Source organism: Taudactylus pleione, unplaced genomic scaffold, assembly GCF_031769625.1.
Source record: "Taudactylus pleione unplaced genomic scaffold, aTauple2 ptg000374l, whole genome shotgun sequence".
Taxonomy (NCBI): Eukaryota; Metazoa; Chordata; class Amphibia; order Anura; family Myobatrachidae; genus Taudactylus; species Taudactylus pleione.
The window spans coordinates 1,758,099-1,780,170 of record NW_028284775.1 but is presented as its reverse complement, the minus strand read 5'-3'; the positions used below and the strand labels follow the sequence as shown (position 1 = coordinate 1,780,170).

The following is a 22,072-nucleotide window of genomic DNA, read 5'->3' as shown; positions in this document are numbered from 1 at the left end:
GAGGCGACTGAAGAGAAGACATATGCTGTGCCTTCTGCACACTGTACTTTATAGAGGTCTTTTAGCAATTGATGACTGGATTAAGGAAGGACAAAGGAATATTATTTAGCTGCATGTTGCAGCTTTGATGAGTAGAATGGTAGAACTGTGGTACTGTAGCATAGCAAGTAGAAAACTCATACTGTACATACAAGCAAATGTATTCAAAGAGCATTCATCGATTAGAAAATGTAAAGCAGGAAGCAAGAGCCAAGATGTATTAATATGTTGGCAGCCGGAGTGTCCCATAGTTATTTGCAGATCTTGCTTACTCATCAATAGTAGGGGCTATAAGTGTTGGGTGAGGAGCACACTGTGGTGCCTCCATCCATTAGTTAGAGTTGGTGGTTACTAGGACCTGCTCTGTCAGGAGGCCTGATCTCCAACATATGGCACTGCGGATGCATAGATTCTCCTCCATTTTTTTCCTTGGTGTCTATGTTAGAAGAGCATGCCTTGAGACTCTCCTTCATGATGCTAAAGAAGGAGAGTGTGGTTATTTTAAATAAAGGTATATACAGGTTGAGTCTCCCATATCCAAATATTCCGAAATACGGAATATTCCGAAATACGGAATATTTTTGGCAGGACTGAGATAATGAAACCTTTGATTTTTGATGTTTCAATGACACAAACTTTGTCTAAGGCACAAATTATTAAAAATATTGTATAAAATTACCTTCATGCTGTGTGTATAAGGTGTATATGAAACATAAATGAATTTCATTTCTGTACACAAACTTTGATTGAGCCACAAAATTATTGCAAATATTGTATACAATTACCTGCAGGCTGTGTGTATAAGGTGTATATAACACATAAATGTATTCTGTGTGTATATTGGGGCCCCATTCCCAAGATACTTCATTATGATATGCAAATATTCCAAACCACGGAATATTCCGGTATCCAAAATACCCCTGGTCCCAAGCACTTTGGATATGGGAGAAACAACCTGTATATATATATATATATATATATATATGTATATATACATTACTGTGCAAATGTGTTAAGCAGGTGTGTAAAAATTGGTGCAAAGTAAGTATTAGAGATGAGCAGTTCAGATTCCTTGGAATCCGAACCCGCCTGAATATCAGGAATCCGAGTGAATCAGAGCGGCAACTCAGGTCCTCCCGTCTGACTCAGATTTTGCTTAGAGGATAAACGTCATCCGTGCAGCATCGGATTCTCGCAGGTTTTGGATTCTATATAAAGTGCCGCGGATGGGACTCGGCCCCATTTTCTTGTCAGGCACGCTGATGTATGCTGTGCTTCACTCTGCTGTATAGGCTGTGCTGTGTCCAGACTCACAAGTGGCTGTACTGCTTAGTGAATGTTTAAAGGGGGTGCATGCTGCTGTATGCTGTGCTGTACGCTGCTGTATATAGGCTGTGCTGTGTCCATCAGTAAAGACATTCATGTGCATATAAGCCCTGTGACTCCACACAGATTGAATAGAGTTGCAACATAAAAAAATTTTTTATAAAATAATTGTACTGTTTGGTGCGCTTTACCCTAGTGCGCTTGGTTCACATGCATATATAAGTCCTGTGGCTTCAGCCCACACAGGAATAGAGATGCAACATTAAAAAAAAAATTTTTATAATTGTATTGCTTGTACTGTTTGGTGTGCTTTGTTCACGTACATATATAAGCCCTGTGGCTTCAGTTCACGCAGGAATAGAGCTGCGACATAAAAAAATAAGTAGTTGTATTATTTGTACTGTTTGGTGTGCTTTCTTCACATGCATTTCTAAGTGCTATGGCTCCAGTCCATGCAGGAATAGAGCTGCGACATAGAATAAATAAATGAAATAATTGTATTATTTGTACTGTTTGGTGCACTTTCTTCACGTGCATACATAATCCCTGTATCCCTGTGGCTCCAGTCCATGCAGGAATAGAGCTGCGACATCGAAAAAAATAAATTAAATAATTGTAGTGTTTGTACTTTTTGGTACACTTTGTTCACGTGCATATATAAGCCCTATGGCTCCAGTTCACACAGGAAGAGAGCTGCAACATTAAAAAAAATGAATTAAATAATTGTATTGTGTGTACTGTTTGGTGCGCTTTGCCCTATGGTTCCAGTCCACGCAGGAATAGAGTTGCAACATAAAAAAAAAAAAAATAATAATAATAATTGTAATATTTGTACTGTTTGGTGCGCTTTCTTCACATGCATATCTAAGCGCTGTGGTTCCAGACTATGCAAGAATAGAGCTGTGACATAGAAAAAATAAATTAAATAATTGTATTATTTGTACTGTTTGGTGCGCTTTCTTCACATGCATATATAATCCCTGTGGCTCCAGTTCACACAGGAATAGAGCTGCGACATCGAAAAAAAATAAATACAATAATTGTATTGCTTGTACTTTTTGGTGCACTTTGTTCACGTGCATATATAAGCCCTGTGGCTCCAGTCCACGCAGGAATAGAGCTGCAACATCAAAAAAATGTATTCAATAATTGCATTGTTTGTACTGTTTGGTGCGCTTTACCCTAGTGCATTTTGTTTACATGCATATATAAGCCACACAGTGATCTGTGAAATGTTCAGTTTAGAGAAGAGCAACCAAATATTGTCGCTGCAGCAGTCATGATGATACTAGTCCTCTTTCACCTCTTTCCACCATTTGTGTACCATCTGCACATGTGAGGAGCAGACTAACACCCCCCCCTCCCCCCCCCCCCCCCCCCGGGGCACCTGAACCTAAGTCCCGTATCCCCGCGGCTGATATGATACTCACCTTTCCGCGGTGTACTTATGATCGGGATCCCAAAATCGACATCCCGAGTCATGTCGATATTTTGGCGCCACTGTTGTCTTGGCGTCCAGGATTCCGATGCCGGGGTTCCGGCAGACGCCATCGGGATGCTGACCACATCCCTTTTCAACATACATATGAAAATGAAAATCTTTATCACCTGTTTGCTATGATTGGCTAATCATACACCTGACTATAATCCTACAAAATCTCCGACTTTGTGCAAGTGTACCTAGAAGAACTGATGCTGTTTTGAAGGCAAATGCATTCTTACTTTGCAGTATTTTTTCCACACCTGCCTAAAATTTGCACAGTATAGTTTATATATATATATATATATATATATATATATATATATATATATTATACACATATATATTAGGGATGTGCAGGCTCGGATAGGTTCGAGTTTGCACGTGGAGTTCGGATTTTTCCCTCCAAAAAAACGGAACTCAGAAAGAGGCAAAACGTCATCTTGCACGGACGAACATCATCATTCCTGGACTTTTGTCCAGGAATGATGATGTTCGTCCATGCAAGATGACGTTTTGCCTCTTTCTGAGTTCCGTTTTTTTGGAGGGAAAAATCCGAACTCCACGTGCAAACTCGAACCTATCCGAGCCTGCACATCCCTAATATATATACACACACACATATATGACCTTCTGCAATAGTTATATAAAATACCCAACACGGCACTCTCAAAAGGATTTTTAGCACCATCTTTTTACAGTGTACTTTGCTAAAGACATCTATGGTAAACATATAAACAGAGGCAGGATAATTGGGTTTGGGGTAAAGGTTAAGCCTGTGTAATCATATATGTAAATAAATTTAACTCGGCACCCGCAGTATCTACAATATCTTTAAAAAGTTTGGTGTATAATCAACTACTGAAAGATAAGCAGCACCATCTCTCATATGACAAGAATAGAAGCAAATCAAAAGAATTGAATTAGCCTCCCCATGATGATAGGAAGGAAAAACTGCTCTGCAATGGTGAGAAAAATATATATAAAGTGATGGTGCTTGATAGACCAATTACATACAGTCTTCTTCTGACTATATATAAAAGAACATTTAATTCAAAAACACATACAATATAATATTAGCAATATCAGTAGTACATTCCCAATACTGCTGCCAATAACGGATAATAAGTTAGTAGCAAATTCACAAACCTATGTATATACAATGTTTCCTATTAGGTGTATGGCTTATGCACTCATAATGAACACTGCTCACCAGAAGATAATCAGTCAGCTCTCAATAGATATTCACCGCAGAGCAATGAATTTGCTGGATCAGTAATAATAGAATGTCACTTGAATAGTATAAAATCACAGCAATTACTGAGATTAGTTAGTATGATTCTCCACTGGAATATTCCCCAGTGGACAGACTCTGATGCCGGGCTGTATTCAAATTAAAAGTATAGTACCTGGGGACTTCCGGTTCCGGCATGTGAGCAGCGTGAGCGCACTGCTCCGTTACCGCCGATCCTCACACCTTATCTCTCGCCCCCCCCCAGGCCTCTATAACTAACCAGGAGTGCAGCGCAACTCACCAGGACAACAGTGCAGTATATGGAGAGGTATTTTATGCCTCTCATGCCCTAAAAATGCTTGAAAAAGCCGGAGTTGAGGAATCCAAGATGGCGCTGGATGCCGGAGCCTGCAGAAATACACCCTCCTCGTCCCCTGATCACATCCCCACACACCACGGACTAGGAGAGGATAGCTCAGGAGACACTGTTAGTGCTCAGCTCACCTCCTTCATGCCAAACCAGGTAATGCCTGCCCCAGACATGCCTGTCACATATGGGGACATGATCACTGCTATCAGAGAAGCTATGAGCCCTTTACTGAAATCACAAACTGCTAGCATAGCAGGACAGATCTCACTACTTGCAAAACAACTGCAGCACACTGAACACAGAGTGGGTGAATTATTTGAAGATGTTTCTCAGCTGAAAAAATATCAAACCTCCCAAATAAAATCACAGCATCAGATATGGAACAAACTAGACGACTTTAAATAGGTCAAGAAGGAATAATTTTAGGCTAGCTGGCCTGCCTGAGTCAGTAAAGGGGCCTGAATTACTGGACTTTATTAGTACCACACTACCGTCAATGTTACAGGTCCAAGAAGCTTGCAAAGATCTAATAATTGAACGGGCGCATAGAATTGGACACCAGGGCACACATGCCAATGCCAGACCCTGGGTGGTATTGTTTAGATGTCTGAACTATCTACATAAGGAAACCTTTTGAAGTGCCTCAGGCAGACATCGCACTTTAATGTGGGAAAATAATAAATATATTTCTATTCCAAGACTATTCCGCGGAACTGACGAAGGCGCGAAAGAATTTCTCCCCTATATGTGCACAGCTGATTGATCAAGGGAGAAAATTTGCACTACTATACCCGGCTCGCTTGAGGATCTATAATGGCTCATCATTTGTGGACTTTATAAATACAGAAGATGCAAAAGTGTTCCTGGAGGAAGAAGATGCTGCGGCAGCACACTGCTCTAACTCTGATGTGCCTTGAGATCACCTGATATGTGTAACTATATCAAAAATCACTGAGATGCTTTTTACAATAAGAAATATACATTGCTGGGTTGTTATACTGCAATAATATTTGTGACTCCGTCTTAACCCCCCCCTCCCCCAAAGTATATAACTATGTTGCCAAGATTGCGCTGCCTCTAACCGCAATTCATCTCATATTACATTTGCTAAAATTGTTATAATTATTTGTTTATGTGTTATTGGATCGTTATGGTTCTGGAGTTTGTACCATTAGACCTTGACAGTTTTCTATAAGATTGTAATCCGGAAGTGTCATGTTTACTCACTTACCTATTTACTTATTTGTGTACTTACACATTATTTATCAATTTACCTTTCTACTTATTGTATAATGGTAATGGAATCTGATTTTTTGTTCTCCTTTTTCTTTTATGGTTCTTCACTCTCTATGCTTTTTTGTTTATTATTGTTCCCTTTTGTCACATTTGACAATATCCCCTCCTCCTCCCTCAACGTATATTGCTCTAATTGCATGGATGATTTATGGAAAGACCCATTCTTGTTTATAGCTGAAATACTGTATTTGAGTGTGTATCATCTCTCTGATCGAATAAGATGAATAATGTAAAGATAGGATCTTGGAATGTCGGGGGTATAAGCTCCCCTCAAAAGCGAAAGAAAGTTTGCTATACATCACAAAACTAAAACTGGACATAGTGTTTCTACAGGAAGCACACCTGTTGCCGAAAAAGATATTTTGAAACTGAATATGATGCAGTGGAAGGTCTTAGCCTCTGCACCATTTAACTAAACAAAAAGGGGTGTGGTTATCCTAGTCAAACGCAATGTTCCAATAGAACTAATATCCACGATTTCTGATCCTAATGGCAGATATGTACTAAGTTAAGTCAAATTGGCTAATTAACACTTAATACTATGTATGTGCCCAATATTTGTTCCAAAGTTTTTATACAAAAACTAATTGCAGTTATACAACCATACACCAATTTACCTCTTATAATCTGCGGTGATTTCAATTTAATCACTTCTACCCAATTGGATAAGCAATTCCCGAATAGGGGTAGAGGGAAACCTCCCAAATGTGTGATACCTGTTTTTTTGCATAGATTACAACTATTAGACCTGTGTAGAACTCTCCACCCAGTAGACAAGGAATTTACTTGTATGTCAGCCGCCCACGGCGGCGTCCAGAATTGACTACTTATTTGCTTCAGCAACTCTATTCCAGAGAATCTCAAAAGCCAAGATGGAACCTATCAGCATGTCAGATCATGCTATGCTATGGTTTACAATTCATACTAATATTGACACAGGCCCATATAAAATTTGGCGATATCCTTCTAGGTTGTGACATTCACTTCAGTTCCGTAATAAGGTAGAGGCAGTATGGGAGGATTACCGATTAAATAACATATCATCACTAGAAGACGACTCACTGCTATTTTGGCAAGCATCTAAAGCCGTTGTTAGGGGTGAAATTATTTCATATGTAGTAGCCAATAGGAAAAAGGTGTCTGCTAACTATTTAGCTGCACAACAACATTTGACTGAAACTTTTCAACATTACCAAACACTTCCTAATCCTAGTAACAAAAATGCATACCTAACCGCGAAGTCGCATTTTGATGCATTGTTCTCGAAAATGGAGACAACATAATCTTTTAGGAAAGACTATAGATTCTTTAAATTTGGTAATAAGACCGGAAAACTCCTGACTAACTTATTGAAAGGACAACATCCACCCTCAGTAATACATCCTTTAAAATTACCTGATGACACTTTTGCTTCCACTAGCGAGCAAATTACGGAAGTAATGAAAAATTATTATGCTAATATATATACACAACTGACTGATCCTCCCTCTCATCACCATACTTTCTGGGATAACTTACCCATACCATCAGTATCAGCACAGTCTGGTGAAGACCTAGTGAGACCTATTACAGAATTGGAGGTCAAAAATGCAATTTCCAAATTGAAACTAGGGAAAGCACCAGGTCCAGATGGCCTTACAGCTGATTTTTACAAACCTTTGTCCCCGAGGATTGTTCCCACATTGAAGACCCTATTTAACTCTATTCTAGATAACAACACGATGCCATTATATTTCAATGCGGCTATTATAAAACTTCTCCCAATATAAAACTTCTATGTAATAGAACCTATTATGTTTTACCCTTAAAGAATTGTTCACAGAGAGCAAATAAAAACAGCAATATATCTTCCATCCATATTTGATAGAATTGATAACAATAACAAATTAAAATAAGATAAAATAAAGCAAAATAATAGAAGTTGGATAAAATAAAATAAAAAACACCATAAAAAAAATATATATATATATATATATATATATATAAACACAGCTCTGTGCCCGGCACTGCTATATCCAAAAAGTGTCCCAGGTGCTCTTCCAGCAGTACTAAAGTATAAAGAGAAGATCAAGGAAGGCTCTCTGGATTACTTATAGCAAAAAAATGGTCCACACGCTTGGTGTAAGGTCAATGTTTCAGAGGAATAGAACCTCTTTTATTAAGACATTGTGACTAAATGGGAGCGGATTGCCCTCAAAAACTCTCAAGGATGATGAGTAAGTTGTGATCAAAGCTGCTGACAAAGGGGATGGGATTGTAGTACATAATCGAAAAGACTATATTACAGAGGCCTGCAGGCAACTGAATGATGAAGATTTTTATATCATTCTGGATAGCAATCCCACCCCCAAGTTTCAGACACAACTTTGGAGTTTACTGGATGAGGTGATGGAGGAAGGTAGTATCACAAAAGATGAAGTACAAATTTTATTTCCTTTACACCCTGTTACACCTATATTTTTTCACCTACCGAAAATTCACAAGCCACTGATAGCACCTCCGGGAAAACCTATTATTTCCGGTGTTGGGTAACTTCTAATTGGTCACATTTTGTGGATATACATCTACAAGGTCACATCTCCAATCTTAGATCATATATTAATGACACTACTCATGTACTAGTACTGAAGTGAACTCCAGGGTGGGGATTTTTAACCCTGGATGTCCAAGCTCTGTATACTCATATCCTCCATCAAAAAGGCATAGAGGCTATTAGGCATTATCTATGCTCAGATGATAATCTATCAGTGGGGAGATGTGACCTTGTATTTAATGCCATTCTGTTAATTTTGATACATAACTATTTTTTTTAGTCCACTTATTATTTACAAGCACTGGGGATGGCCATGGGGACCAGGTTTGCACCCAGTTACACAGATCTCTATATGGGTCACTTCAAAGAAGATTACATCTGGAATGGCCCATATGGAGATAGCCTGTGCTTCTATGGCCGTTATATAGATGATGTATTCATTATTTGGAAAGGGGGCCCCAATTTAGTACTTGAATTTGTTAACTATTTAAACACTAATACTTCTAATTTAAAATTCACTCACACTTTTGATTTGGAGCACTTAGACTTTTTGGATACCTTCACCTTCAATGAACAGCATGTAGTTGTAGCATCCAACTATATGAAACCTGTAGGAGTAGGAAACTATTTGCACTTTCGTAGTGGACATTATCATCCCTGGATAAAAAATATTCCTATAAATCAGTTCCTCTGCCTTAGATGCAATTGTGAAAAGGAGGACAACTTTAAACAACAGATGGAAAGTATGCTCAATGACTTTAGGAGGCGAGGATACCCTGAAACTTTACTTGAAGATGCAACCAAGTATGTATACCAAACATCTAAGTCAGAACTATTAAGAGTACAGGGTGCACCTAGGAAGGAAGATTCCAGCTGTAAGAGGGACTTTTCTACTCAGAAGTGCACTTTTGTACCTAAATCTGGAGAATGTATTTCCTTTATATCTAAATATAATAACAAGTCAGGACAGATTAAAAAGATATTATAGTCCAACTATAGGATAGTGAAACTAGATCCCATTTTATCAAAATACATTCAGGATGACCCTAACATAATTTTCAAGAAAAACAAAGATTTTAAGGTGATTTTAGATCCTAGTGAATGGAGACCCATGAGACAAGATATATCATCTAAATCTTGGCAATTTCCAGACCTGAGGCTGCTTTGGGTACAATAAAACTATTTGTCTTACTTGTACACTTATTCATTTATTGCTAATAAATGTATGAACATTACTTCAAATGTCACCAAACAGATTTTTCCTATAAAGCAATTTTTGTATTGTGGCTGGGATCTGCAGGGGATGTTGGTTGCTGTGGACTGTGCCTAGGTGTAAACTCAGAAGTGTGTTTTGTATTATACACAAGGCCCTCTCAGTTTCTATCTACTAAGGGTCCCCCATAATTTGGTTGTACTTCATCTTTGACTTTATCTTTGGATAAAGTAATACTGGGTTAGATTAACAAGCACTGGGACCGCATTAGGACATGGACTTGCAAGGGACCTCTGTCGCTGCAAGTCCTGGTACGGACTCTGTGGCATATATTTTTGAGTGAGACCATTGGAGTCTCTGTGGTCTTTTGGGATCCTAACTTCTAATGATTGATGTTCTCAATCATCTAACTCACATCATAATAATAAGAAAAATAGTCCTCTAGTGATCCCTTTGCATTTATATTTGTTGGTACTGTCTTTATTAGTACTACACTGTATCTCAAGAAACTTGTTTACTAGAGATATATATTTATAAAAAACAAACAAACAAAAAAATTACATTGTTACCATAGTATTTTGAAAGAACTGATGTATAATGTTTAGTATATGAAGTATAGTATGAATTAATTAATAAGTGTCCCAATTTTCTTTCTTTCTCCTTTTCTCTCTGCACAACAACGCTATATTTGGGAAAGCAGAAATAAAACATAATTAATATAGAAATAATAATAATAACACTGGGGAACAAAAAATATATATTTTTTTGTTGCCAAGGATTTAAGATCGGTTTGAGAGTACTCGCAGGTCCTATTTTCGAATTAGATTACTTATAGCAACAAATATTGGCCACACACTTGGTGTAAGATCAACGTTTCAGAGGAATAGAAACTCTTTTCTCGAGACATGATGTCTTGGTAAAAGAGGTTCAATTCCACTGAAACGTTGACCTAGTGTGTGGACCATTTTTTTGCTATAAGTAATCCGGAGTGCCTTCCTTGATGTTTACTTTATACTAGTGCAGTTTAGTACTACTGGAAGAACACCCAGGATGCTGTTTGGATATAGGAGTGCCGGGCACAGAGCTGTGTTTATATATATATATATATATATATATATATTTTTTTTTTTTTTTTTTTTTCATGGTGTATTTTATTTTCTCCAACTTCTATTATTTTGTTTTATTTTATCTTATTTTCATGTGTTATTGTTATCAATTCTATCAAATATGGATGGAAGATATATTGTTGTTTTTATTTGCTCTCTGTGAACAATTCTTTAAGGGTAAAACATAATAGGGTCTATTTCATAGAATATTATTTGGCTTCTTGTGACCTAAGTCTGAATGTTAACATGTGTTTTGGATATAATCAGCACCATCTGATGAACATTGCTAATTAGCAGGGTATAAAGGAAGTGATCCTGCTAGGTCCCTTATCTTGAAAAAGCTCCTGAATAGGAGTGAAACTAGTCGAAAAGGGGCCTTTCTGTATTACTGCTGCAATCATCTCACTGCTCACTAGCTTTGATCACCTGTTTGCCTGGCTGTGGACTTGCCATCATTCTAACTTACAGTGGACTGGCGGCTCCCCCCTCCCGGTGGACATGGTATCAGTGAAAGATGTGGCTGTTAGTTGAGGTCCTTGCCACACACAGGATGTACAAGCAGGCTTGTCATTCATACCAGCTGGTATCTGCCATCCACGGCTGCTCTGCCACTCCCATGGCTAAAGCGCTGTAAGATCGAGCACAGTGAGAACCGGCCAGGGGTCATCAGTGCGGCACACTATTTACTAACTACAACTGTTATATGAGCAGCCGTGTATATATACTGTAGTTCTATATATATATATATATATATATATAAATATGTATATATATATCTACCAAGGGTCCGGCACTCCCAAGGAATAATACCAACTGCAGTCGGTGCCCTCACGGATAAATGAATATGTAGCCAAAGGTGCGGCACTCGAAATTTCAATAAATAATTCTCACAAGCTGGGTAGTTTAACAACGTTTCAGTTTATCACTGACTTCAGGTTCAATAACATATAAAAACAAACGTACCTTTATACCAGTGAACATCACCCTATGTGCAACACACCTGCCTCCTCGAGTTGGGACCACACACCCGCCCGTGGACGCTCAAAAATTATGTCATCATGCTATCCAGCTAAGCGCGGTGCGTCAGTGTTTTACCTTCACCATAGTAACAGCAGCATAATTAACTGTGGAACAACAATGTTACATTATTACAATATCAAAATACAATATAACAATGTATCTGATTCCTTATCATAGTAAATACTTTACATAATCAATCAACAGACTTCATTATTCTTATATAAATATCCTAAATTCAGATAATCTGTCATAGAATGCAACCATAGGAAATGGATTCATTTAAGCCCTGGGGGCAAATAACACCCAAACGGGCTATCCACCTTGCCTCGCATTGCAACAACTTTAATGATCGATCATCTCCTCTCATTGATAAAGGGACATGGTCAATCATGCGATACCTTAAACTATTTAGTGGATGCTTACACTCCGCAAAGTGGCGTGCGACCAGTTGGTCACACCTGCCAGTTGCCAGAGCATTACGAATGGCTCAGCGGTGAGCAGCCATGCGCTTCTTGAAATTTCGTTCAGTCTTACCGACATAGCATGAAAAAGACAATGGGTCCTAAAATGGCGCTAATTGTCATAAAATTCGCTTACATTAGAATAAGTCAATAGTATCAAAGTCCGTCCAGTTCTGTAATGTAAAAAATCCCTGTTGTAGAAATGTGTTGGACCGGTGTTCTTATAAATCGAAAATTCTTCATTTAATCGTGCATTTCAAAGAAGAAAAGAGAAAAAAATCATAGTGCAACACTGTAATCCAGAAAATACATAGGAATTTATTCAAACATTACACTCACATGATTTAAAAATTAAAACAGCATATAGCCACAAAAAGTGGTAACTCCAAAATAATGTCTGCTGACAAGAGATTTTTTCACCGTAATTGATACTCCAAATGTATCAGGTTCTCACCGGTCCCGGGCAGCCAGGGTCCCTGAATGTAATGGAGGATGGTAAATCAAATGGTGATCCAGCAGTACACATAGAAAGGTCCTTTCTCACCATGGGCTTAACATGTTTCGGACGCTCTGGTCCTTCCTCAGAAGCCTCTTACCGACATAACTTAAGCCGCACTTAAGCCGATTGTTGCTAGCCAACTTATCTTGACCCATACAAAAATCTCTAGTGGGTTTTCCATTTTTCCATTTAAGGATTTGAACTGTTTATCATGAAGTCTTTTGCATACATCAAGTTTTAAAAAGTAAAATTATGATCTCAAGGGTCTGCTAAAGAATAGCACTGCTGGTGGTTGACAATAATTACATGTTCTGCATTTGATAAACACAATTATCTATTTTATGTTGTAAAGGGAAATGTCATTATACTGATGGCCCTTTTAAATGTTTGGACAGGCATCATTACTAGTGAGGTGATATGGGCCAAAGTGAAGTGCTATTCCCCTTAAAGAATTTTTGGAACACTTCTGAGATAAACTGTCATCCGTAATCAATGTAAATTTGTTCAGGAGACCCATTTTGTCAAGAATGTCTTCAAGGCAGCAATTATCTTCTAATTTTGTGTCTCTCTGGCCACTTGGATTGATCATCTACAGAAATCAAGAAGAATCAATATGACCCTGACACGGGGATGAGGGCCATTTCCATTGGTGTTGGGGAAAGTGCAGTGGAAGAAGCATTTTAAATCTTTACACATCCTTCACACTCCCTCAATAGAGTCTCCATTGATTATAAATTTCAGACCACCACACACAGTTCTGGTCCAAACTTTTCATTTTCACATTACCCAGATAAGTTCATGTAGACTCTCCAGGATAGTGGCTGCTGGTTACTGTAAGTTATGAACCACACGTTAATGTCCATTGACACACTGACAGTTGGCCTCTTCTAGCAGAGAGCTCTGGGTATACTGTAATTGATTACTATGTTTGTGCCATACTTGGACTGTTACATCATAAATGATTGATAATATTGGATCCTTGCTTGTTTTCCTAATTATGGCTGCATTCTTAAATTGCAATTTGATACATATACATGGGATTCAGGGTAGAATCCTCTAACTGTGTCAGTGGGGGGTTGAGATAACCTACCAGCAGTACCATGTAGTTACAGTCCTTTAAATTTGATTTTGGATTTCTGAGTTCCCAAAAATAGCCACTTTTGTAAGCAGCTTGTGGTCTTCGCAGTTAAAGACTGAGACTAAGGCCTCATAGTCTGTCACATCACAAATTACTGTCCATAGTGGTATTGGTGCTTTTTCTACTCCCCGCACAAGGCTGACAGTTTCTCTACCAATTTATGAATAAATGCATTCTGCTAGCAAGGATGCAGATGCAAATAGAATTGGCCTTTCACTATAGCTTTGATGGCATGTGATAAGACTTCTGTAATGCCATGGGGTAAGGCATCACATGCCAGCTTAATAGCTAAAGTTGGATCAAAGTGAGTGAGAACTTAGGGCCTGATTCAGACCTGCTCGCGAGTGCATTGCGCTTGCAAGCGGGTCGAAATTGGGCCAATGCCACACGCGGCGTGCACAACGTGCGTGGTCAAGCCCCATAGCACAAAACGGGGTGGCTGTCGATGTTGATCGACAGCTCATCCCTATTTGTAGGCAGGGAGGGGGGGGTGGCTGTACAAATGGAGACATTCCCGAAGGAACGCCTGCCATTTGTGGGTGGCCCTACAGACATCACTCATGATGTCAGTAGTGGACTTCCTGCTCTATTTGCACATGCTGAGACCCTACCACAAGGGTCTCCTCACAATGCCGATGATTGCGATAATCGTGACCATCGCCAGGCTGCACGCACAAGCTGTGGGTGATCACCCACAGCTGTGCGAGCGGCCTGGAGGCCGGAATTTTAAAAAAAGGGACGCCCTGATTCAGAACGAGCGCAGGCAAATAACGTGCACCTCTGAATCAGGCCCTTAGTTTGAAGTCTCCTGAAAGGTCTTTTTACAACTCAAAGGCCAATTCCGATGTGCATGTTTCTGTAGTAGCGTATTTAATGGATCTTATACTGTTGGTGCATTGGATAGATATGTATAATCACAATTCACACATCCAGATAACAGATATATACTGAGGTAGTTTGCAGATTGCTGCACCCTTAAAATATTATTCTTTTTAGTTACCTAATATATACTGAGTAAAGCTATTGGAACTTCTGTTACCTTTTCTCATCTCCGACTACTGTTGGACTGCTATTATAGTTGACGAACGCTTTTCCTTAAGTAGTTAAATGGCAAACTCTGCACAGATCTCCTAAGTTACAGTATAAGGAAAATATAGTATGTATTAATATATATTTATCTTGTGTTTAACGTATAATCATCAAGTTTCAGGCCTTTTACTTTGTCTTGTAGACAGGGTTTATGTCTCAGTCGCAAGGTCAAGCAAACTTGAAGAGAAAATTGATGCTCCTCTAGAAATCTGTGGTGGGATGTATAATTGTACATAATTCAAAAATTCAGCATACGGGTTGTAGTATATAGGTCAAGACAATATTGTGCATTTTATCTGTGTTATGAGGGTTCATACTCCTTAAGACAACAGCGATTTCAAGCTGTGGTCCTATTTCAAACCTCTACAATAGTGCAAATTAAACCAAGTGAAGCAAAAAAAAGCAATCTAGTAACACTATTTCATTCCCACTGTGCAAAGTATATGGTGTGGAAAACAGAAGGACAGATTGTTTAAAAAGACTGTAGTGTTCAAACCAAGAAAATTAGAGGGCATGTGTGATATAAAGTAAGTATCAGAAATAGTCTAAATATTTATATATAACATCCAATACAATGGTACCATAAAAGGAAAATTCCAAAGAAATAAAAAAAGCTATTGTTTGTACTTACACAACTTTTCTATTTGTAGGTGCTTGTTTTCAACTTTTTTTTTATTAGTCTTCTCCATCTAACAATTTTGTCACACCCGCTACTCACTGTAACTCTCCCCTCACTACACTAAGCTTCTATGTCCATTGATTCTCCTACCTGCATCACTGTGTCTTATCTTTCTGCTGCTGACTGAGCTGAGCTCCAATCTCTAAGCACTGCAGTGCATTTCCTGGTCACATGACACATCCAAGGTGTCCATCAGTGCTCTAAGCACACCCCCTATACTCAGAAGCATGCCTCTATTAGCTCTATTTCTGTGCAGCTTACTGCCAGTGGTGTGGCCCCTCTCCCAGCTCTACAAGCAGTGTCTGTGATTATACTGAAATGAGGCTGAGCAGTTGCTGCTTCATCTCTCATCTCCCTGCAGTCCCAGGGAGCTCCACAAAGATGATGAGTGTTAACTATAAAAAATTATTACAATAAACAAAGAATATGTTTATAAGTTATAAATATATTTTTTGTATTATTCTAATAATTTTTATGTCAAATCTCAGGAGTATGATAGAGGAGGCTCTGCCTACCCTGACTGCACATCCCTGATTAGTATAGACATCGCTTCCCCATACAGTAGTGTGGAGAAAGTGATTCACAGAAACACGGAAAGCTCAGCTTTCCATTTTGCTTATTAAAAAACATTCAGGAGCCTCCTGAGGGAAGAAGAGCAGTGGACTGCTGTCTCCCTACATCCTCCCCATCCTTTCCTCGCACTTCACTCATGCTGGCCAATCAGTGCCTCCTCACCAGTCGCTCCACCCCCCTTCAGTGTCTGTGGCAGACACTGCCGTATAAGCAATGGGTAAGATCTGATAGATCTTTTTAACCCATTGCTTCAGAGAGGTTCCAGAATATATTGTGACCCTGCATATGCCGGGTCACTCGCTCTGCTAACTGCTGCTGCCCACATCCCCACTGCTGTTGCATATGTGAAGTTACCCGGTCACCACACTCTGCTGAGTCCCTGCTGACCCATGTCCCCATGATCTGTTCGCTGTGCCTTCCTCACGTTCCCAATGGTCTGCTCACTGTGCCCTCCTCACCCAACCCCCCCTCCTACTGGGTCTGCTTGCTGTGCCCTGTACCCACCCGGTGATTCCGCCGCTTTGTCCCATAGTGCAGTGCTGGCTTCCCCTATAGCTGCTCACTCTATCCCTGAGGTCCAGCTTGCCAAACCTGGAGGACCACAGGAGAAGACAGGATTGTGGGGGCCAACTTTGTCAGATTGCTTCGTGGTAAAGGTGAGTATACGTGAATTGTTACTTACCGTACCAAAGCTATATATTGCACTGAACTGAGTAATATATAGTGAAAAGTAACAATTCTATTATCTTATTCAATGAATAGAGCTCAATATTTGGAGACACTGTGATTTGAACCAAAGCTTCCAACATGTCTCTCAATGCTCTTAACTACTGAGCTGTCATTTTTCTCTTTGGGGTCTATTTATGTAGAACATGAAGTGGCTACTGAAAAATATCACTATATATATATATATATATATATATATATATATATATATATATATTGCATCACATCAATCCGATATATAGTGATGTTTTGTAGCCATTCATGTAGACTTTATTGTCTGGCATCTTCCTCTGGAAACCTTGCTCCTTGCAATCCTTGAAAACTATATGGTCATAGAAATCAGAGATATTAGTTGCATGCATTTGCATATACATGGGAAGCTGTTAGGCCACGCCATGGCTTCTCTGTCACTAGCAGTCCCTAACACTAAGGGGTTCACATCCGGGGCGATGATGACAGTGCATGTGCAGTAGCAGGGCTGGGTCCCCAAATGTGATTTTTGTTAAATGCCGGTGGTCTCTTATTTTCCCAATCTATGTATTGGACCAAACTTTGGGATATGGGTCACGCGGTACCATGGCTACTCCACTTATAGGTGCTCCATGTTTTTGTTTTACTTCTCCATTTTCATAGTTAACTGAGAAAGCATCTGACGGTTGGGAGATCTCTTATATCTGTTTTCATTAAATAAAGTAATAATTAAGGTGAGTTAACAGAAGCATTTTTATATAGCTTTCAATGTGATATTTTTACATGCAGATAAAAGTGAATTACAACATATTATACATTGTAATATAAGTAGTATTATGCAAGAGACTGTATCCACATACAGTATCACATCATTCTTAAATTACTGTAATCTTGTAGTCTTCATTTTTGATCATATCTTTATAGAACCAAAATAATGACAATTATGACACTTAGTTAATTCATTAATGCAAATCTGAACCTCTAGATGAAAATATTGTTGTTCTCATTATTATATTTTTTGCATTGGCACTGTTAAAGAGCATTGATGTTGCTTTAACTTTGAACTAAAACTGTATACTTTAGTATATAATTAATTGAAAGTAAAAATAGAAAGTGTTTTGGTACCTAATTATGTTGACATCAGTCATACATAAATAACTTCTTCCTGCTAACGAACTGCATTTTCATTTATGTTACTGTTTAAAATAGAATAAAACTGAAAAATTAGCATCTATTCTAAATCTTGAGGCAGCAACTCGTGACCATTACATAAAAGTTTGTTTTTTTACTGACTGAAATGGGAATTTCTCATTTTTAGAACTACCCTACCTGCAGAGGACTTGCTCTCGGCTTGCAGTATATTTTACATTTAGGTAATGAGGAGAATCCTAGAGTGGGGAAACGGGTTAGACAGAGCTCCAATAGAGCAGATATCTCTTTTACATCAGTTTTTGCTACCTTAGCCATATCTGATTGGTAGCTTAAAGTTGTTAGCACTATTAATTAAATAATGAGACCAACGACTAGAAGATAAAATTCAGAGCTTTATCTGTAAGCACGAGTACATACATGCTAGATTTTATCATGTGACGGTATCCGGCGGCATTCAGTTACATCCGCTGAATAGTGACTACAGCTTGACTAGATATTTAACAGATGTAATCCACTGCTTGTTCACAGGAGGTTAGAGGTGCAGGGCCGTGACGCAGCTAAGTGGCTGCAATTGTTTCATTATAGTTATAGTATGAGTTGTGACTAATAGGACCTGTGGCCATGGCCGGCTCCAGGTCAACTAGCACCCTGTGCAAGAAATGGTGGAGCACCCCCACCCGGTCTAAATATAAATATGGAGTATCCCCCACACACACAGTCACCCCCTCTCCTACACACTCAGCAATGTCTGAACGTTCAGTGTATGCAGTTCACTGCTGTCGTCCCCCGCATCGTTAAGTGGATGGGCAGCATTAAACTCTAATATGTTAAAGTGCAGTGTCTGGTGCCAATAAAGACACTGCTTTACTGTCTGGATTCCTCATTTCAAGTACATAATATATATTATAGTAGCGCCACCAAACTGTGTGGCCAGCAATGATTTTGTTGTTACCAGGTGTGTATCTATAATAGGTACACCCTCCACTCATTTATTCAATACTTACCTCTCCTGAGTCCCACATCAGCGGTAGCAGAGCTGTACAAATCACCGGCAAAATGATGTGGCGGCCATTTTCCCTGCATTTTGCACATGCACAGTAGGGAAATTGCTGGGAAAATGGCTGCTGTGCCATACCCCAGTGACATGTGTATGCTCAGTAGACTCTGGTACAGCACTAGAGTCTACTAGTGCCCAGAGTCTACTGCTGTGCTCAGTGCACTGCCCAGCTGCTGGGTAGAGAGGAGGGGTCCAGGATGTAGTCTGCACACAGGCCCGCTCCTCTCTTAATACGCTCCTGTTTGTGACCAAAGATTTTGGGCACTTTGCCTAAACATGATTATATTAACATGACTGTGTACTTATGTTTGTACTTGTTTATGATGTATAATGACTGGTATTCTTCTTGATTGTTTTCACTGTTGCCAACTCGTACTCCTATTCATGCTTTCATCTTACAACACTGGGCCTGATTCTGACCTGTTCGCGAGCGCTGAGCGCTCGCAAGTGGGTCAATGGTGCCAAAGTGCGCATGCACACGACGGAGGCGGCTCCGTCGTGTGCATGCGCGAGACCCGAATAACGATGGCCAAGCCGTCGTTAAGGGTCTCGCACCAAAGGGGGTGTGCTGTCGATGGTGATTGACAGCACACCCCCTTTGGTGGGCATGCCGGGGCCGTGGCTGCCCAGACGGAGGCATTCCCATGGGAACACCTACCATCTGGGTCCGGCCCCACTGACATCACTAGTGATGTCATTGGGAGTGCTTTTGGCTCTGATAGAGCCAAAAGCACTCCTGGGCTTGTGGCAGCGAGACCCTACCGCAAGTGTCTCGTCGCAAGCCCGATGGTCGCGATGGTCATGACCATCGCGACCATCATCATCATCATGGCCCACAGCTATGCGAGCGGCCAGGAGGCCGCTCCAAAAAGGAGCAGGGACAGCCCTGATTCAGAGCGAGCGCTCTGTCAGAGCATCCAGCTCTGAATCAGGGCCTCTGTCCTTTCACTTTCCAAGCAAACATACTTCACATGTCTAATATCCGCCCAGTCTTCAAAACCCTCCCATCATTGCCACCTTCAGCACGCTTCTCTGCCCACCTTCTCTGCCCACACAGTGGCACCTTAGAAATAATGTTAATAATAGAAAGAAAAAGTATAATAACAAGAAGATTTTGTCAATTATTCATTTCACATTTATATTACATAATTTAAGGAAAAAGAAACACATCTCTGCACAAGTAGGCAATGAGCCCAGGTTACGTCAAGTATATGTAAAACACACTTACAACAATATTTTTAACCAAAGATTTCAATTGACCTTAGAGAACCTCTCTAACACAGCAGGTACAACTCTCCATCCAAACAAAAATAAGGGCCCCATGTACTATGTGGAGATAAGGAGGGTGCCAGGGCCTGTTCTAGGGTGTAGAGCGTCCCCGTGCAAACTATAAATTTGCTCCATCCTACAAATATGTCCTCTTGCATGTCTCTTTTCAATACACTTATTCTCTGCTTTTTCTTCCTAATTCTTGTTTCTTCTATTTCAGTTAACTGGGATCTTTATTTATATATTGTAAAATGGGGTGTAGAAATGAGGACTCAAGACAGGCAGGTACTCGGTAAAGCAGCGTCTTTAATGGAAGCAGACACTGCACTTTAGCATGCTTAGGCCTGGAAACACAGATACATACAAAAAATAAACAAGTGAACATAAAAGGTACCTGCCCTCCTCATGCTTAGCAGTCAGCAGTGGCTTGCAGCCACAATCGGCCATGCTCTCCCAGCATAGCCCTTGGTCCCTGACACTACAGTAATTTTGGCCTACTAACTGGCCTCTAACAGGAGTTAGTGCCAAGAGCACTAGGTGTATGAGAGTGTTAGACTCTTTCTGCCTCTCAGTGATTAGCTGTAGCTGAGCCTGTGCAACTGTGAAAACCTGGAGTTCCACACCTCCACTGCTACTGCAGAATGCACAGGCTTCACACGAGCCTCCCTTGGAGGGAGCTGATCCCACAGGAATGTGAACAATTCAGGTGAGAGACAACCCCTCTCATCACACATACCCCCTATCACTTTTCCAAGCCTGGGTAAGCGCACATCTTCTTTGGTGACAGACAACACCCTTCAGCTTTCTAAAATTTTTGGGACACCGCATTCGCATTTCTATGTTGAGCTCCCGGTCGATGCTGTTCGACAAACTGATACTGCTGGTTGGTCAAGAACCAGCGAGTCACTCTGGGGTTAACTTCTTTGTTGAGGTGCATCCACCTCAAAGGTGCGTGATCCATGACCAAGACAAACTCTCTTCCCAGAAGATGATACTTCAGAGCTTCTATTGCCCACTTTATCGCCAAACACTCTAACTCTACTATGGCGGTTTTTGTTTCTCGTGGCAACGGCTTTCTACTTAAGTAGAGTATCTGCTTTTCTTCACCCGCAGTGGACTGTGACAAAACAGCTCCTAAGCCTGTCATGGAGGCGTCAGTTTGCAGGACAAAGGTATTTTGGAAATCCAGTGCCTGTAGAACCAGTTTGGAACACAAGGCCATCCTCATATCTTCCCAGGCTGCTTCAGTTGTGCTGGCCCAGAAAATCCTTTCCGGTTAAGCCTTCTTAAGGGTCTTAGTCAGATATCAAGCTCTGGACGCAAAATTTTAAAAGAAATGGCGGTTATAGCTTTTCAGCCCAAGGAAAGTACTCATTTGTTTCTTGGTGGAAGTTTTTGGCCAGGACTGAATTGCCTCTACTTTCCACAGTTGGAGTTTCACTTGCTCATTGCCAATCACATACCCAAAAGTCCGATGGCACATTTGGCTAGATTAGCTGTAAACTCATGATGTCTAAGCTGTCTAGTACTTTCTGGATTTTAGGCAAGTGTTCTTCCAAATTTTCTGCATAGATGACAATGTCGTCAAGATAGGCTATTGCGTACCTCTGGTGTGGCCTGGTGATCCATGGCATGCTGAAATGTCGCTGGTGCCCCATGAAGGCCAAAAGGGAACATTTTATACTTACAAGCCATCAGGAGTCGAGAAGGCAGTCTTCTCCTTGACAGTCTCACCTAATTTGACAACATCCCTTCCTGTGGTCCAGGGTCGTAAGATACAGTACCGACTACTCGCCAAATTGTCTAATAATTCATCCACCCATGGTAGCAGGTATGCATCAA

At 40.1% G+C, this 22,072-nt stretch overlaps 1 protein-coding gene across 2 annotated transcripts in view; it reads left to right on the top strand.

Moving 5' to 3' along the window:
• Positions 1-22,072, top strand: part of DIPK2B (divergent protein kinase domain 2B) — a 248,866-nt gene that overhangs the window by 120,332 nt on the left and 106,462 nt on the right. Inside the window, exon 1 of one of the 2 annotated variants that reach the window (XM_088444944.1) lies at positions 17,425-17,486. The exons of the other annotated variant lie outside the window; for it this stretch is intronic. The gene's annotated coding sequence lies outside the window, so the exon portion shown is untranslated. Of the gene's footprint in view, positions 1-17,424; positions 17,487-22,072 lie in introns of those variants that run through there. 2 annotated transcript variants of the gene reach the window in all.